At 36.6% G+C, this 16512-nt stretch overlaps 1 protein-coding gene across 1 annotated transcript in view; it reads right to left on the reverse strand.

Moving 5' to 3' along the window:
* The window catches only part of LOC114646765 (ceramide synthase 2-like), a 138730-nt gene extending 123198 nt beyond the window's left edge, over positions 1-15532 (reverse strand). The window contains exon 1 of the mRNA XM_028795103.2: positions 15224-15532. The gene's annotated coding sequence lies outside the window, so the exon portion shown is untranslated. The remainder of the gene's footprint in view (positions 1-15223) is intronic.
* Positions 15533-16512: the final 980 nt, after the last annotated feature.

Raw genomic sequence — 16512 nt, forward strand, 5'->3', positions numbered from 1 at the left:
TATCATCTACCGTATCAAATGTAGCTGTAATGTCCAGGAGGATAAGGTCAGCAGCCATCAGGAGGTCATTGGTGACTCTGACCAGGGCTGTCTCTGTGCTGTGAGAAGTTCAGAAACCAGACTGAAATTTTTCAAACAGATTGAATTTTTTGAGGTGATCCTGAAGCTGAACCAAAACAACCTTTTCCAAAACCTTAGACAAAAATGGGAGGTTGGAGATCGGACGATAGTTTGCTATCACTTCAGGATCCAAAGAGGATTTTTTTAAATAAGGTCTAATTTTTGCGGTTTTCAAGGCCAGTGGGACTAAGCTGCTCTGGAGAGAGTGATTAATGATATCAGCAATAAGAGGGCTTATATCTGATGCATTAGCTTTTACCAGAGGAGTAGGAAAAGGATCCAATGAACACGTTGAAGGTCTCATCCTCTGTATGATGTCCTCAACTTCTTTAACTGTGGTACAGAGGAACTGGGGAAGGCAGCCCATTGTCTTTGATGTAGAAACATCCAGTGATGGAGAGCTGGAGGCAGACAATGAGGAGCAGATGCTGTCCTCTTTAGAGGTGAAATATTCAATAAAATTATTGCACTGCTCATCTGTGAATTTATTATAGGCGTAGGTATGAGGATTGAGTAAATGGTTTATCACTGAAAAATGTTGTTTGGAATTTCCAGGACTGTTGTTGATGCCATCTAATGCTTATTTACTGCCATCATTTTCCATGAGATATATAAACACGGGATGGTTACTTTAACCTCAGTTTACAGCCATAAAAATGGAATTGCCAGTCAATGATCCTGTGCATTATGCTATGGTAACAATAGGCAGCCTTGTGTATATAATATGACCATAACAGAAGGTATCTGTAGCATATAGTATATATTAGAAAGAATGGACATACTGTATTGTACTTATTAACACTAGAATTACCAGAGCCAATGAAAAAACTCATAAATCCGGCCCACCTTAAATCCCTTCGCACCTCTCCGTCAGTGTCTTTTGTCTTCTAAATGTGTCGATAAGCCCAAGCAGCAAGCAGCCTGCTATACCATCCCCCCCACCACCTCGGAACGGGCAAGAAGTTCTCCCAGTTCCTGCCTTGATTGATTATCTGGGAGTGAGCTACCCAGGAATTGTAAGGGGAAATAATTTGACGTGTGTTTTGTGTCTACAACAATCTATGTAAACACACATTGTAATAAATAACAAAATGTAGACATGAACTGTATAATGTGTGAAGGCTGATGGCCAAATATCAAACACTTTCACAAAAGGTGCAAGTACAATACGACAGCTTCCGTGGTGCTGACTTATAATCCGAAGGTTGTGATTTCGAAACCGGCTCCCTGGCAAATTTACCGTTTTGAGTAGTGAGCTGCTCTTATTGTTAATATTATACAATAAAATCATACATTTGATTTGTGTCTGTAACAGCCAGTGTAAATTTATAGTACTTGTAAAAGTTACCCCCCCCCCCCCCTTTTATTCTCTCAGTCACGATCACGATACAACACCCACCACACCCCAGATCTGACGCGGTTACTTTTTATCTGAAACTGGGAATAACTGTAGATGCGAGTGGTGTTTTGAGACAATGGAACTGGAAAATCTCTCATCTGGATGGACACACAAACGCTGGTGAATGTGCCGGCTTCGTATATCACCGTCACTTTAATTTTTTTTTTTTTAATTCGGTTTTATTGAGCGTTGCTGCTCATGCTAAATTAGTATGCACCTTATGGTCCATGATGTCAAAGCCGCAATGACAAAAAATAGAGACATATGTATATACAGTATGATATTTGGTATAACTCATTTTATGACCTGTATAGTACACTTCAGAAAACACTGTGGCATATTCATTCGCACGCCTTCTTGTGCTTGTAATCAGTGACTGCATTTTTTTTTTTTTTTCCACGATCTTGCCAGTGTCCACTTTTGTGTGCAAGGGGGAGTTTCTTTTGTACTCCAGGACATGCAGAGGAAAGAATAGTACAGAGAGGTCAGTTCTGCACTATATGCAATCATCAGATTCAAATGTTAACAGTTCCCACACACCCAAGGTCCATCCTTTCTACGTTTATGACAAGTGTACCTGTTGCAATGTACACACTTCTCTCTGTGTTGTGTTACTATTAAACTGAAGGGGCTGGGGAAGTGGCGGTCTTGGAACAGAAGCTTGTCAATGTTGCATCCTCTCTTGCTTTATCCATGGCCTTTTCTTGTAAGAAGTGACGACGAAGCTCCTCTGCAAGGTGAGCCATGAACAGCCTTCTTTTCTCAGTGGCCCCGTGCATGCCTTGTACAGTACATGTGCGTTGAACACCACCAAGTCAAGCTTGTTGTAGCACAAGCAACCAACCACCTGCGTGCTCCTGCCGCACTGAATAAGCTCACGCCTTCTGGTGCACGATGTCAACGCGGCACCGGAAAAGACAAATATATGGGACATTTTGAAGAAATCATTTTATGATCTGAATAGTACCAATCAGAAAACATCGTCGCAAAAATGCTATTTTATTTGCCTATAATTCTAAGAAGATAAACATATGGAAAAATGGCCATTAAAACAACTGTGTTTTAACATCAGTATTTTATAGGTCTTCAAGTCAAGAAACAACAACATACTACCTCCAAAGGCTAGGACAAAATCTACTTGCTAGCCAGTAGCAAACCTTTAAACTTTGATCTACAGTACATCAGCCTGTCACTATGCTTGACCATGATCGATTACATGTGCTGAAAAGGCTGACACTACCTAGCAATTGTCTTATCTGGGACTTTAAAGCAAGGATTTTCAAACAAATAAACAACTGTTTGCACTAATTACATCACATTTTTAATCTCTCTTGCCCAATTTCCATTCATTCAGACATTCTTCTGTCTTTTGCTGAATGACACTAAATTCACTATGCTTCTTTTTCTGAATCCTCCTTATATTGTTTTTAAGATTTCTTGTAATGTGTTCAAATGACTTCAAGGATGTTGTCTCTGCGTATTCATGTTCCCATTTTGTAAAATTGCTTTTATCAATTTGAGGTGTTGCTTCTTTTGTCTCAGTTCCTGGAGTTTTGGAGACTATTTTCCTCCTCTTCTGAGCAGGCCATTCAGGCAAAATGCAGACATGGTTTGGCAATTCCCACATTCAGTGCACAAAAATAATGTGCTATTATGCCAAAGATTTCTCATGCAAATTCTCAACCTGCAGCTCTTTATGAATAGAAGATACAGGAGGTTCCATGTTTACTTGACTATTTAAAAGAAGTAATAAACTGACATACTGACCATATATCAGAGCAGGAAACATTACTGACTACAAAATAAACATACACCAACTCTGTTACTTAACTGAAAGTCTTTGTATTCAGAGGGTGATCCTCCTAAAAATACTATAAATAAAATGATATAATTGCCTTAACATATTACCACATTTTTTTTAGTATCAATATTCTTACCATAAGCTAAAATTTGTAGAAACTTTTTCAAATCGGCATTTCAGTTTTCTGTATCTGCAACCATACATTGTAGATCTAACTCAGGCATGCATGCCAAGTTTCCTGTCGGTGATGAGCATGGAAAAAAAGCGAGGATCAGAAAAGGAAGAGTTTACAACATAAAATTTTGCAAATGGTTTGGTATCCAGGGATGACAGTTCACGCAGTACATATGTATTAAGAACAGGCCATCCAGACACATGAAACACCTGGAATGTGCTCTTCTGCATAGGTGCAACAGGTCCCTGCCAAGTAGAGTTCATAAAATGTTTGCTGTTCCTACTTAAGTTGCGCAAATAAAATATTTGTACTTTGTCAGTGATCAAATAACTACACTAACCGGTGTCACATCACATAAGTGAGACAACCTTGCATCGTGTAAAACCTCATCTGTGCATTTCACGCGCTGCCCACTACTGAAACAGTACAAGCAGAAATAAAAACAGCAGTGTTTTTTTACCTTCAATTTTCGTGTATCAGATATCAGTAAAATGCATTACCAGCCATTTTATTTTCATTTTGACTTTTATTTCTGTTTAGCAGGTGAAATGAGATTCCTAATGACAGTGAAAGTCTAAAGTTATGGTGTTGGTAACTTTTTTAACTTGATCTGTCAAAACTGCGTAACTGTTTAATAAAATAGTTTAACTGTTTTGTTTCACAGTTTATTTTAGACCACATACAAATAAAAAAGTCACCCATCTTAAAAATAGATTACATTTAGAAAATAAGCAAAAAATGAATTAGATATACTGTCACCCTCTGTGGTCTATTCTATGACTCTCTAACCAGAGAACCATTACAGATTATGCAAATCATAAAAAAAAAAAACAAAAATTATAGCACATCCACATGTATTATGATCTGTGATTTGCACGGCGATAAATCAATACCTTTGTATTTCCTTATATAAAAACAGTCAAATAGGAGGGAGAACAACGTTTACTGACTGGCAGACACAGACACCACCAAAGCATAAAATGGAAACTCAAAAATAAGTACAGGAGATATAAAACAAAAAATGTTGGAAAACATGTTATTTGAGATGTTTCCTTGAGGCATAGCTATTCATGAAATTGTTAAATTAAAACAAAATGTTTCCTTTGCTGATATTTCATATTATCAAAAAAAAAAAAAAGATATATATATATATATATATATACACAGTATTTGTCACACATGGGCATTGGAGGACTCCTCTAAGGGCTGTGGAAAGGTACACAATAAACCACCGAGATGAGGGGGGTTGGGCTACCGCTGACTTTGTCCTGTTGTTGTTCTTCCCTCACAGATACAAGAAGCTGCCCGGTAAGGGCACTTAACCACGCCCCTTCCAAAAGTTGCTCTATAAAAGAAGAGCCAACGAAGAAAAAAGCTTTATTTGCCGGGAGAAATGAACAAGCCACATGGCGGAGCACGTGACTTCTGAAAAATCCATTAGAAGGAAGAAATCCCCGATTGGGATAGTGCATTGGCAATGTTTTTCATAAATTTCTTTATTTTGCTTGTTCCTTCGTCTCACAACGATTAAAAAGGACAACCCGGTTGGCTTCCCAACATTTCGACATTTCTGTTCTTCCACTGTCCGACCACAATATATACACACACACACATTTATATATAAATGCATTTATAAGGTGCATGATCATCAGTCTTTAAGAGTTTTGAGAACATTTAAATCGAATATTGCATTGTTCAAAAAATCCCAATGTCAATTTTTAAGTACATATCATCAACCTCTACTACAATTGTACCATTTCAAAAATTTACAATAATGTCAATGCTCTGGCTTGAAAAACTACCAGGTGGAGCAGTGAAAGGCTAAAATGGCATACTCCCAGTAAAGACTTGTGTTCAAATCTCATTTGAAGCTCAACAAACTTTTCGAAAATAACAGAATTTAACTTACATTGTTTAGACTTTTACTGGTTTTAACAGTTGTTATTCTGTCCCATGTTAACATGATGTGAACATTTTCAGGCTTACAACCTCACAAACAATATTCAAAGTAAACTTCTTTTGTAGAAAATAAAAATAATTATAATATATAATGCAAGATAAACCCATAAAAATATATGGTAGATGGTACCAATACTGGAAATAAATATTTCCTGAAAATGTGCACAACCAAATTCCATTCTCTTCATAAAATATTTTATGCAACCCTGTGATTTACAGTAAGGTAATAACTTTAACATGCTCGATCGGATGTTGTATTTATATTGTGCTTCATAAAAATGTTACTATATAATATTCGAAATGAATAAGGTATATACAATACAGTTGCAAGATCACATTTACTGCTGTTGTGAATAAAAAATACACTGATTAATTCTACTTGATAGTAATAGCAAAATAAAATTATGTACTTCAGCAGCTAAAATATACTGAAAGTGGTTGCTTTTCCAAATACTTTGACATTCTTTTTTAAGAACTTAACTGTTCTTATAGTGGTAATGTATAATGGTCTAATATAGTGTTGCATCCAGGTGCTTTAAAGGTAATTGTAGCATTATCTTCTGTTCTTTCACGTATACCTGCAAATTTGTTACAGACCAGACAGCACTGATGCATGCAGATTTCAAGCACAGTCATTGTGTGAGGTTTGCATGTTCTCAATGTCCATGTTGGGATTTCCTTTCACATCAATAAATGCATGCTTATGTAATAAATTAAATACTGTATGTACTGTGCCTTCTGCACAGTGATGCTGTGAGTGCATTTTTTTCTTTCATTTAGCATACTGGGGCAAATATAGAATGGAGCTTGCTTTCTGCTTGATACTATCATGAACTGTAAACAATTTGAACTTGGCGTAACAGTAGTCAGCATTTAGCTGGTTATCATGGTTGTCTATAAGGTTGCATCTATGTTATGAATTTGTAATAATTTTGGAATTTCAGGATAGATATCGGCATACAGTAGATTTGAATCCCTTGGAACATTAATTTCAAGAGAGAACAAAAACAAAAAATAAAATGGATACAAACCAAAAATCAGAATTGAGTCATTTTTAACTGCAGTCTAAATGTAGCCTGAGTAGCCTGGAGCAACATATAAACTCAAATACTACCAGTACAGACTTTTCAATTTGCTTGTAACTTCACAACATTTCTTTAGCATAATCTATGTGGGTATTACAAAATTTACAAAAATTGGAAAATGTTAGTCGGGAAAATGCTTATCTCTGTGCACTAAGGCAGATTGGTGTGAACTGAGGTCCTCTCTGTAATGATCCCACTGAGTCACCTCAGTAATAGCTTGTTAAACCTAATAACAATGCTGCAAACAAAACAGCAATACTGCATTCTAAATGCCTAACAAAACAAATGATTTTACTTTCCCATTTTTTCTGTCTCAAAGGAAACACCAAAACAGATACAAAAAAAGTTCACACTGTCATTCCAAAACATCAATGATTTTCAATACCATTGCTTTTTTGTGGTTAAATACATGCTTGTGGATTATGAATTATTAGCTACTCTACCCATGTACTGCAAAAAGCATTAGCAGAAGGTAATGGGGGAATGGTGCATAGGCATGTTAGTTCTGGACACAATTTTGTTGTCTCACAGATTGCTGCAACTCAGCACACATAGCAGTATCCTGTAATATTACAATGATTCAAAGGTGATTTGTTTCAGGTTCATTTAAAAGTGCTACAAATCACTGTGTCGTATTGGCATGAATTCTAAAATTAGATCTGCCTCATTATTGATTAAAATTTAATGTTTACCAACAGAAAACAAAGTTACTAATTACTTTTACTCACTCAAACATGGTGTCTTTAGTTGTTCTCTTTCTACCATTTTGTCACATCTTGTGAGTGTTAGAAGAAAAAAAAAAATTGTACTTTGTTGTTTTGTCATGGTTTGGCTATAGCACATATTTTGCCTTTTCTTATCATACGTGCAAATGACAATCTGCAAAAAGTGCATAACACAGAGTGTTGATTGGTATTGTACGCTTACAGTATAAGAATACAATATGCCTACAAGCAGTGTTTGAAATGGAACCTCACAATTCTGATATTGAAGGGAGATCCCCATGAAGTATTGAGTGCCGTTGGACCGCCCCACTTCAAGCACTATCTTGCATGACCAAACAAGCACCACCAAAACACTACTTTCAACTGCAGAAATTAGTTGTTAATAACAATTGCATTCTGATGCTCAATATCAGAAATGTTTTTATAATTCAATTTCACTAATCTTTAAAATTGACTTTGTTACTGCTGGTTTTGATTGTAGTAAACAAAAACAAATATAGTGCTCCTGTTATTCACTGTTTTATTTTGACAGAAATAAAGTTACTTCGCACTACAGTTAAACACTAACTTGTGTTATTATGTCATTATGTATTTTACAGCTGTAGTGCTGAGCTTCTTGTCAACAAGTAGCAACTGAACAAGTCAGATTCGTGGCAATATTTGCAAATATACAACAGTTTGGCAATTCAATATTATACTTCATATGTTTTACACTTTTTCTGAAAATGTATAGGAAGTATGTAAATTCAAAATAGCCACATCATACATTGCAAAACATTTTGCAAAATAATTACCCATAAGTGACTTTGTTGCTGTAAATTCTTATTCAATGGATTTAAACATGTATATCGAGACACTAAACCAAGCATCAACAAATAATGCATCACAAATGCCCCATTTTGGTAATTTTTGCTAGCAAAGCACATAGCATAGTATCTTGTAAGAAACATACTCAGAGTATAGGTTGTACAGTTCATTTTTTTATGGCTGCATTTGTACTTTACTCTTGGATAAGCTGCTTTTAATGCTACATTATTTTAAGTCCATTTTGTTACTGTATGTACATATTACAAATGTTGTACTGTTTCATTCTGTTCTCAGGCTTCTGCATGCAAATCTAGAAGCTGTTTCTATCTTTGACAAAAATAAAAAAAATCACTTTAAACTTGGCAATTTAAGTAGCATTATGACAACTTCATGTTAAATCAGACTACAAGTAGTAGATGTGCAAGGCACTTGACTATGTCTGCCAGAGGTTTATTTTTTGTATAGACTACTTAATCAAAAGATTTATTTTCTCCAAATTCAGATTCTTGCTTGCTCAATATAAACTGGATTTGCATTTAGAAACAGTTTTATGAACCTTTGCTCTATCAATTTTGTTAACACTATCCTAGATTAGGACAGACTTTGTCCTTGAGTGTTTGGCACATGAAAAAAAAACTGACTTAGGAATAATTCACCCATTTGGGGCTGACAGAGTCAAAGTTCTATACACAAATGAAAGCTAACTAATTAACTATGGGGCACAAACTACAAGCATGTTTGGACTTTGGTGAATGATGACAGAATACAATTCTTCACCACTGGCAAATGCCAAGTAAAAGAGGATTATTATTGATACTGTATTTTTAACTTATAGTTGGACATTTATGATAATGTGAGATATACACCATGTGTCTAATGGGTGTGCTATTAATACAATGTCATATAAACCTTTTAAATGACTTTTTCTAACATAACTTTGAGTAACATAATAAAGAAACATGTCAAAATAGTCCAATAGGCTACACAAAACGTACTGTTTCTAAATAAAGTTTTTTTCAACAAGAAATATCACTTTTGGCAGGTGCTCTGTTCTTTGAAAAAACCTCATTATGTGTCAAGTAAAATTACTATGTTAGACGTGCTCAGACTTTGTCAATTTGGGTTACACTTAGAAATTTGACTTCCTTCATTATGAACTATACTTTTCCACACCAACAGCAATTGTGTCCTTGCTACTGCAAAAAGCCTTCAAATTAGTAAGCAAAATAATTCTGTGGAGACCAGTAGTTTGAAACCTAGTGATCAGAACCATAGAGTAGTCTTATTTTTGGGGCTCAAACTAATGGGAATTTATTTTCACTAACAGAAAAAAACAGCTACTAAAGCCACAATATCAGGAAAGGAATACGAACAACATACCTTTATTAATTTAAATTAACTTACATTATTTCCTTTAATGACAGAAAAGAGGGATCATGAATGTTTAATAAAGCAACACATTATTTAATAGGAATGTAAATTAAAAAAAAAAAAAACACGTTATGTTCTGATGACAAATGGTTATATTGTGCAATAACTGAATACTTTCCTATCATTAAGTTTCACAAATAACTACAATAAACACAGTACATCCTATAGCTTAGCACAGAAGCTATTAGTTGTATAAATCAGATAATGTGTTACAAAGGCGCAATCCTACTTAAAGCTGCCTCACAAATGAGAGGACCTGGCTTAGATTCCAAGCTTGGCCACTATCTGAATGGTTGTTTGATCTGTGTTCACTAGAAAGTCCTCACATGCCAAAGATATGATTATTAAGATAACTGGGTATTCCTCATTTTCAGGTATGAGTGATCATGGGTTGTGTATATACAAGTTCTCTCTGTGATACTCTATGATCTTACCCAGGGTTGGTACCTACCTATTATTTTGGCCTGAAAGTAATGGAACATTATTTAGTTTTCTACAGCCATTTACCAAATAAAACAGGTTTAAAAATGGATGAATGGATAGCACTAAATTTGCAGATAAATATATATATATATTTTTACATCAGATTTTGTCAGATGACTATTACTGCAAACCTTAGAGAACTGAGAAGCCTTATTTGTTTAAAGATACAAATATCAAAGGTTACCAGAAATGCTTGGAACATAACACCACTTGGTAATGATTGACAGACAGAAAAGATCGATAGCTCTATTGTATCTCTTGGGAGATTTTTAAAAAATGAGTACTGAGCACTTAAACCAACACTGCCATACTCAGGGAAGCTCACTAAGGAATTTATGCTTATGACTAATTGCAATTAATAAATGTTTATAGGGACATAATACTCCGTTAAAAGCTTTTCCACATCTCTTCTAAAATAGCCATTCTCCAGAGCCTACATACTATGAAAGAATATTAATTTAGGTTAGCTGTGGGAATTCTCTAGAACTCCTTTTGTGCAATCAAACAAAAGCTCAGTCATTAAAGCAAAACAGGAAAATTCATGTTGCCAATTAACTTTCGAAAAGCAATTTGTTAAATAATAAAATTTCAACTCACTTTTGAGTATTAGAATTTCTTTATGGCTATAAACATAATCTGATAATTTAAACAATGTTAAATATAGATTTTGCGGTAACATTTCCATTACAACTGCAAATACACCTTCCTTTTGTTAACTGCAGGTAACACATTCTTCATACATTTGCTTAAACACTGTATATGAACTTTTTTCAGTGAGCAGTTTCTTAAAAACAGAACAGCCAGACAATAAGACTTAATTACGCTAAATTATTTGCTGTGTTCCTTCACTGACCAGAAACAAGCACACACTTAAAAGACCTTTATTTCAACATATGTTGTGGTTCTGGTTGGTTCCACTGCCTAACTCTTGTTAATTTAAAATATGTTATCTTTCTTTTTGAATGGATTTTCCCTTACATACACCCAGTTTTCCAACACATCACCAAGGATGTGCAAATAAGGTTTACTTGTGGCTTTAAGTGGGTACTGTGTAAGTGTAGGTTGGTGTGCGAGTAGATTGTGTGATTGGCTGGTAAACTTTCGAAAGATGGTTCATCCACTGCCTTCCTGCTAGAATAGACTCAGGCACCTTGTGACCCTGAACAGCATTAAGTTGGTTAGACAATTATTTGCAGAGCAGAACTGTAAGAGTATGATATTAACAAGATTTGAAAAACAAAACTAAATGTATCATATTGCAAACAAAATTGAATAATGGAAACTGCAGAGTATAGATCATTTTTGATGATCACATTAATCTATGCCATATGATATTTTATGAATCTTCTAATCGTTTACAGTTAACCAATACCATGCAATATTTATGCATACCACATTATCAGTTGGCACAGTACATACATGCTTCTCACATCCACATCCTTTAAAGCACATGAATAGGACAAAACACAAATCCATGAACTACACTGCACTGGCCTGCTGTTGTTCACCAGCACCATTTCTACACACTATGTATACAATCTACAGTATCCCACAGGTTACAGATCTTAGATGTTTAAGGATATGGGAAAAGTTAGATGAGAACTAGTAACGATGTGTTACAAAGAGAGAGTTAAAGAGAGAGTTGATGATATGACTCAGATCATAGGTGGACAAAAGGATGCAAGCAATAAACTGGTTGCATGAAAAACCTAAACCGGGCAGAAAGTGAATAAGTTCCCAATAAGCTGGCAAAAGTTCACAGAAAAGAATAAGCATAAATAACAAAAAAAAAGGTAAGAAAAAGGCAAAGTCAAGCAAAAAATCATCAATATTTAAAACACGAGGAGAAAAATCAAACTCAGTGATGAGGTACTGAACAGATATGACAAAACAGATAAAATAAAATGTATTGACTTAAATTTGCCTACAACAGCCATTGAAAACTTGCTACCTTCAAGCAATATTTATTAAGACATATAATTTGAACATCCGTTCTGATTCACGTGTACATTGTATGTTCATATTTAGATATTACAATACAATTTATTTTTGTATAGTCCAAACTCACATATGGAGTGCCGCAATAGACTAACAGGTCCTGTCTTTTGACAGCCCCCCAGGGGTATAAGGGATAAACAAAAGAGAGACTCATCTGCCTGATGTTACATGTTTTATGTGTTTTATGTACCACAGCAGAACAGAAAAAAAGAAAAGGTGGCAAAGATTGCTGCTGAACTCGCTGTACCTGTAAAGCTGTTGCACAGGTATCAGCTCCAACAGGCAGCACTGTTCTTGGATGTCAAGAAAAAAGGGGTGAGCTCACAACAGCTTTTTCCTACAACAGTTATTCATAGCGGAAAATGCCATAATTGTTTGGGTGGGGTTGGGACTTTATAAGCTGTACAACAAAAAAATGGAAATATTGTTACTAGATTCGTTTTACAATGCCCAGCAGTGATCTTTTTAAGACACTGACCAAAGAATGGCAAAGTGACCTACTTTATGCTATTAACCTAGAATTGATAAATCAAACAACCATCTCTCCAATGTGGAAAAGATACACAAGAAAGCATTTATACCAAATAAGCCGTTTCAGAAAATGGATGGATGGTCCATTGTAATTAAAACTGTTAATGATGAATTAAATATACTTAAAAGAATTTTCTGCCACAAACACAAGTACCAAAAAATAAAATGGGAAAATCTACCGGACTTCCAAAGCATACAAGCTGGTGTTATTACTTATACAGTTGATCGTAAACTTTTAAAGATCTTCACATTCTCTTGATTCAGTGTGATGAGTTAATGAAAAGCTAATGTAACTAACAAAAGTAAAACAAATACATGAAGCATAAACGAACAAGAAGATTTTCCCAACAGCAGTGATGGCTTCAAATCCTACTACATTTTAGAACAGTCTTTCTCAAGTTCGGTCTAGGCAGGTAGTCTGCTGTGGTTGCAGGTTTTCATCTCAAACCATTTCATCTGATAATTGGGCTCCTACTTTAAGTAACTGTGAATTCTCAGCTTCTAAGCTTTTTGCATTCATCAATAAATTACAAATTGGCTATGATATATTACTACTGAAGTGGGAATTTATGTGTTAAATGTGTAAGAATTCATGGTACTTGTGTACTAAACGGACGGCAATGAAACCTTCCCCACAGAGCCCAACACTGGGTAGGGGGAACCTTATGCAACCTCCCCTCTTTAATTTGGTGCCACGACCTTTGTACCCATCTGTTTAGTACAGAAGTACCATATTTATTCTATTTTCCCCATTTAAATATTTTTTAAAATGTTTTAACATTCTGGTTATCTAGCCATTTGTTTACTAATGAACATTAAAGTGCGTAACACTGACTTAGTTGCTCCTTTCACAGTCATTTCTGCTGGTGTCTTCTCTGCTCATCATTAATTGTTGGTATTCAGTTACGACTAAGAAAGTAAATGTCACAGAAAAAATTAATATAAAAAAAAACAAAGTAAGCATTTAAAGAAACTGAAAAAATACAAACAAGCCATAATTTCAGGTTAAGTGTTAATCTCACACTAGTCTGCTGTTATGAATGGAAAATAAAAAAGGGTCAGCTAATTAAACAATGAGTACAATTAAAGGTAACAAGGCCTGACTGATTGAAGTGGTTGGAACGAACACCCAAAACACCAGAGGGGGCCCCTGGACTGAACTAGAAAACCACCGTTTCATAAGATGCAACAACTTCGTCTGTCAGCAAGTGTCTGGAACGCACTTGGAAATAAACGATGCATCATATCTGCTGAAATGAAAGGTGGGAGGGAATGAAATGAATGAACACCTACTGGCTCATATCTTCTCAAAATAACTGAAGAAAAGCAGCAACAATAAATACCAAAAACATTCACTTCATAGGTATAAAATACTTTCAGTTGCTTACTGTAGTCTAGCTATCTCAAACAGACCATATATAAAAGCCACGATTACATTATTGCATAAAACATAATGAAAAGGAATAAAATGCTAATTTACAGTATATTTTCTGCATAAAAAAAGATTATGTGCATTTTAGGCCAACAGTCAAGACAAATGTGATTTGAAATATTATAAAACGCCTGCATAATATTTTAAGAGGTCTGCATGGGGGTAAGGAATATTTTGCTTTCAGGTTAAATGATGTTCTGGAAGTAATGTGCCTCCACTTAAGTATCACACTGCCCTCTCCTTACACATATTCGTAGATCAAGTCTTGCTCTGGTATGTTTCAAATGAAGGCTCGTTTAAATCCGTTCTACAAATGATCTGTCTCAGTCTATTAGGATTGGACCCTCCAACGGTAGAGATGTACCTCCAGCTAAGATTCTACCCTAACCATATTCTACCCTGTTCTAACAGAAGGGCTCTTCCTGCTCATGGCACTCTAACGAGGATGTCACTTGCTTGTCAGCACTATGGCAGGCACTGCGCTGATGTGCGGATTAATGCGGGGTGTGGTCTGCGATGTTGGCATAAGAAGCAGTTTTTTTTATTTGGAATAAAGCTGTGTAATATGTTTGCTGCCATATTCGCCTAACGTGGACATCTTGAAATACTGTATATCTGTCTGGCACGTCCTTTTAACAGCGACAATCGCATTCCTGTGCCGTCTGTCTCGTGTCTGGCGTCCTCCGCGGCACGAGGGAGCGGAGATGATGAGTCAGTACACCCCACTACCGTGCTTCGGTCTGGGCGCTGCCCTGGCACCCGGCCGGCACAACTCCTAGCGAATTTACTACAGAACGTGGGCCGGCGACGCACTGCCTGCCCAGGTTAGGCCGCCCGGAATTAGCTACCAAATGAGACAACCCCGTGACCTCAATGCACCCTGACTAACGGTCACATGTTTCACTTAAAAAAAAAAAAAAAAAAAAAAAAACTCTCCTGCTCTATAACAAACTTTATCCGCTTTTACACAAACCTCAAATAACTTTCTCCACATTCTCCGTGCAGACCAGTAGCGCGTCTGACTGCCTATCAGCCGCGAAGATATTCAGAAAACAGCAGAGACCAGATTAAAAAAATATGAAAGAAAAAAAAATATTTCCCCAACATGGCGCTTCTTTAAAGCGCACTGCGCACTTTGAAAAGCCCCGCTGAATGACAAGAAGGCGCCCAAAGAGCCCCGTTCGGCTTCACACTTCTCACATGAAAGCCCCGTCCGCACCGAACAATGCGAATCTTCCCACTACTAAAAGGTAGTAAGGAGATGAGGAGGCACTCACTCGCTTCGCGGCACGTTGTCAGGGGTGGGGGAGAGGGTGGGATTCTTCTGCCTTTTTGAGATTGAAGTTTTCCCAACGCGAGTGCCGTGTGTATGTCGCTCGGGATGCCGCTGCCGCTCTCCCCCGCTGTGCCGCTCACTTGCCGCGGGTGGGTATCCGAAATGGAGAGACTGAACGGCGCGGCTTCGAATGAGTCGTGACGTTGAAACTCACTCCACTCCATACACAAATCCCGGCGTGAAGAGGAGGAGGGAAGAGAGAGAGAGCAAGAGGGGGGAACCTGCTAACTGTTTATTAAAAAGGGCAGTTCCAGCGCTGCGCCTCCGCGGGCTCGTCGTCACTGCACAAATACTGAGGCCTCTGTTCGCCTGCTGCACCGCATTATTCAAGGCAGAATCAACAGGCAGACATCGTCAAGTGTGAGAGAGCGGCTCGTACACTTGCTGCTTTTCAGAGGTGTCTCCCAAAGAAACCATTTACGATTTTTACTTATTTTACTGATGTTCGTACCGCGATGATCAATCCCAGAAAATAATATTTTAAAGCCTGCTTTGGAAAAAATTTCAAGTGTAAAGTATTTTCGTTTAATGGCAGGCGTGGTTCCATTCGGCAAATGAGGGTGCAGAGGGAGTCTGGTGTTGGGGTTAACTGCTCAGTTTTTGTTTTGCATAGCGCCTTTCACGGACGACAGTCAAATTTGGTTCAGAGCGGCAGACTAGATAGTATATTTATTAACCTAGATATTTGAAACGGGAGTAGGTTGATCGAATATTTAATAAACCGCATATTAGAATATTACGAACTTGGATGCAGAAAGGTCAGGAAATAAAATGAACAGAATTGCTTCTGATATTAAAGATTAGGACTAGATAGTATATTTATTAACCTAGATGTTTGAAACGGAGTAGGTTGATCGAATATTTAATAAACCGCACATTAGAATATTACGAACTTGGATGCAGAAAGGTCAGAAAATAAAATGAACAGAATTGCTTCTGATATTAAAGATTAGAATAGGCGAGTTATAAGGCAAGGTTTGAACTATAACACTGCTACCCGGGAATTTAAGAAAAGACTAAGAGCCAAGGTCGCTGCACAATGCCACTTTGTAAAGGATGGGTGGTCTGTCTAGTTGCTGTGGAACTTATTATTGATGGCAGCTTTAGAAGTTAAAAGCCAGGTTGATGATTTGGAATATGAAGTAGTAGTCCAAATCTCATTGATGTGATTTAACTTTATTGGCCACGTGTTCCTCGGCTAGATTAAAAAAATAAATCCGTATGGAATGG

The sequence above is a fragment of the Erpetoichthys calabaricus genome, chromosome 2 (assembly GCF_900747795.2).
Source record: "Erpetoichthys calabaricus chromosome 2, fErpCal1.3, whole genome shotgun sequence".
NCBI lineage: Eukaryota > Metazoa > Chordata > Cladistia > Polypteriformes > Polypteridae > Erpetoichthys > Erpetoichthys calabaricus.